Source organism: Cucurbita pepo, chromosome LG15 (assembly GCF_002806865.2).
Source record: "Cucurbita pepo subsp. pepo cultivar mu-cu-16 chromosome LG15, ASM280686v2, whole genome shotgun sequence".
NCBI classification, from domain to species: domain Eukaryota; kingdom Viridiplantae; phylum Streptophyta; class Magnoliopsida; order Cucurbitales; family Cucurbitaceae; genus Cucurbita; species Cucurbita pepo.
In genome coordinates this window covers 2,646,503-2,650,627 of record NC_036652.1, presented here as the reverse complement: position 1 = coordinate 2,650,627, position 4,125 = coordinate 2,646,503, and positions in this window count along the sequence as shown.

The window sequence follows — 4,125 nt, the reverse complement described above, 5'->3', positions numbered from 1 at the left end:
AAAGTTTGTTTCAACCTAGGTGGACCCACTGCATCGCATTAAGACATCATAACAAACTTAGCATACCTAAATTATCAAATAATTCCAAGTTTTAGATCAAAATAATTTAAAACGAGTAATTATAAGTCATACTTACCTTAAATGCCTCAAATGAGGTCAAAAACAGCTCTATAAGAATCAATACTATAAACCCTAATTTGAGCCATAATGAGCCGCTTAAGTCAAGTCAAACGTGAGCTACACGTAGAGGACTAAACAGACAAGCGAGCCGAGGTGAGCCGCATACTAAGCAGCTAAATGATGCGCACCGCATGTGGGTTACAAAGAAAACACGCGGGTTACTATCGATTAAGTAAACGGATCGAGCGTGCACGCGAATCAACTTTCGCAGTATGTTGAGTTTGGCCGAAGACGCGATTTGAGCTAGGCTCATGTGTTAGGATCGATACGAGTTGTTAGCTCTGATACCAATTGTTAGGATCGCTCAACAACGCACACACTCGATCAAGATGAACACAAAGAACAGGAGAGCGAAAATAAATAGAAGGAGGAATATTGGCTAAAGAATTTGTATTGATGACTTCAAATATGTACAACAAGAGAAAATACAGAGAATGAAGAGAAGTACATTTTGACAGCATGACCTAATGGGGTATATATATGGTTTCAATTTACTAAATATAGCTTCCAAACATTTAAACCTACTTGATATAATCTAACAAATATATCTCTATCAAATCTTTACCAAATTTCTACCATATATATCTCTATCCTATCTTTCGAAATATCTTCCAAATATATCTCTACCAAATCTAAGCATCAGGGCTCCATATCCCAACATCATGAGTTGATCTGGATACCATGTTTGCCCAAGTCTAAATCCGAAACAAAAAAACCCATGAAATTTGGAACGAAAACTATGAATTTCGGGGCTTTTTATAAATATTATTATTTATATACTACAATATCAATGGATTTGAGACTATAATTCTAATATTTAAATTTAAACTAGGTTGAATTTTTTTTTTTATATAGATTTAAGTTGTAATGTTAAATTTTGATATTTCTAAAAATTTGGTAGAATATTATTTATATTATCATTAAAATGAAGCTTTCCATCACATAACATTCTTAAACATAAGGTAATCAATAGTATATATCATATCACAACATCAAATAACATGTAGATAGACCATAAATTACGTGTTATTTATATAATACTCCGTTTATCTAACCTGGCTCGAAGACATTCTAATAATGAATCCACATATACAATTGGTCAAAGCTAAAATCACTAAATACCACTGGTTAGTGTTAGCCCGATCTTGCTCTTGAAGTTCAAGTCCACATATGAATTCCCATCACATCATATTTAAGTCGTCATTAATAAAACCAATTCTCTTCACTTTGTTAACTAATCTAAATTTGGCTCCAAATATTTTTAAATTCGCAAAATAATAGCCTTACTAATTTCAAATTCTTCCAAAAACACAACGATAGCACCGTTCTAAAACATCAAACGTAGCCGGGGAGCCACCAAATTCCTAATCGAGCCAGTAATAGGGGACGCAACATGCCCAAGTTGTGTGTGTACCATTTCCAAAGAGCAGCTTAGGTCAAGTTGCACACCTAGGACAAGCCTCCGAGCTACATGCAAGTTGACGTCTACATGTGCCTCGAGTCATATGATGACTATTGGGTCATGTCAAGCATGGACTTTGTTGGGTTTGGGTGTGGGCTTGAGCTTGGGCTTTAATGACTATTGTGCTAGGTTGGAGATGTGGACCGGGTCTTGGGTGGGGATCTAACCCGACTCGTTGTCTTCCTCACCCGATTCAAACTACCAAATTTTGTATATCTTACTCATAAAATAATAATTAAAAATTAATCATATTTTAAGGTAAAACCTTTAGCTGTCAAATTTAAGAGAGAGAAAGAGTTTTAATTTGAATTTGAATTTGTAATTAAATAAAAAGAAATATATTTAGGAAAATAAAATAATGGGTTATAAAACCGAGGAGAGCACCTCTTATCGTCTCTCTATAAAGTGATGTTCTCTAGGGTTTTCTAAACGTCAACTCTATGGATTCTTTTCATTGAGAGAAAGGGTAAGCAAACCCTAAATGCCTCTCTCTCTCTCTTTCATCTCTTCCTCCCAACTTTGGTTCGGGTCGACATAGATTTGAACTTTTGAACTCGTGTTTAAGATATCAAACTCGTATCTCGAATTCGCACTCGGAGTCGACCGTGGTACAAGAAAAAGAGGTTGAGGTTGATGGGAATGTTGTTTGGCTCGAGGATCGTATATTCAACGTATTTGTATCAAAAGCTCCATTTTTTTTTTTTGGTGTTGTTGTTTGATTGTTTCGGTATATGATCTCGGACCAGGCTTCATTCCCGTCAACCAAACACCTCTTTAGAAAAAGTCTCCATCTCTCGTTGAAATAAAAAAGGTAAATATATGATTCTTTTTTTTCCTTTTATTTGTTAGTTTGTTTGTGTGTTAGGGTTTCTTTTTGTTGTCGGTAGGTATACATGGGTTAGGTCAAAAAAATCTTTTGGAACAACTCGAAATTTTGAGTTGGTTGGGTTGGTGATCTGAGTTCACCCGAGCAACCCAAATCGAGATCACAAGCTAATCCATACCAACTCTCTATTTTTTGAGTTGGGTTGTNTTTTTTTTTTTTTTTTTTTTTTTTTTTTTTTTTTTTTTTTTTTTTTTTTTTTTTTTTTTTTTTTTTTTTTTTTAGTTGGAGATTTGAAATTTTGACTTTTTTAAGGGTCATTGCTGCTTATGTATTGGTAAAATATTGGTTNATGATTCTTTTTTTTCCTTTTATTTGTTAGTTTGTTTGTGTGTTAGGGTTTCTTTTTGTTGTCGGTAGGTATACATGGGTTAGGTCAAAAAAATCTTTTGGAACAACTCGAAATTTTGAGTTGGTTGGGTTGGTGATCTGAGTTCACCCGAGCAACCCAAATCGAGATCACAAGCTAATCCATACCAACTCTCTATTTTTTGAGTTGGGTTGTTGGAGTATCTGACTATCTGACTATCTGACGTTCAAATATCAAACATTTACAAGTCACAATGCATCACTAAGATCAGTTACCATCACTAAATATTTTAAATATTTTCAAAAGTATGATAGGGTTAGGTTCGATTGTAACCCTATTTTCGAGAATCCAACAAAAAAAAATGTCAAACCGTTCTAAAAAATTTAACGTTAAACCTGAGCTTTTATGTTAAATAATGAGAATTAATCAAATTACGAAGNCTTTTTTTTTTTTTAATTGAATAGAAGAGTAGTTTTAGGCCGATGTTTGCTTGCCGTTAGAGATAGTCGTGAAACTACTTGAAGTTATCGTCACCAACTGAATGAGTGAACGATGCAAAACATGAGAAGAAGACTAAGAGGGTGACGAGAGCGATCTTGAGAGAGACNAGTGACACAGAACACGAAAAGAAAGAAAGATAGAAAGCGAGATTCTTTCCTTTTGGTACCATAAAATATATGCTTTTCATGGAAAAAACATTCTTGTAGAATCTCCCTTAATTACTTGACATAAAAGAACATGAACATGTATTAGGACTACAAATTTTCCCTGGTTTTGTGTTTTGTGTTTGACTTTGTGTGTTGTGTTTTTGCATGATTTTTTGTGTTTGACCAAACTGTGACAGTGATTCCCTTTTCTTTTTCTTGGGAATATATATATATATATATATATATATATATAATTATGATTGTGATATCATTACCAAAAAGCTGACAGTAAAAAGGGTTTTGAGAGCCTAATAATATGCTTAATCATTGTGTTACTTTAAATCTCTATTTTTAAAAACTTTAATTTTTTTTCCTATTAAATGATTTATAAACATGTTTAATATATTATATCGTACCTATTTAAATTTAAATTTTATAACGTTAAATATTATATTTGTTAAAATTTTAAATATAAATTTGCATTTTAAAACTTAAAATTTGAATAGAAGAATTTTCATCTTTTGGCTCGAGGTTACTGGTTAAGGTATTTAAAGAATATTTGTAGGTATTTTTATTGGACAGATGTTTTTTTTTTTTTTTTTTTTTTTTTTTTTTTTTTTTTTTTTTTTTTTTTTTTTTTTTT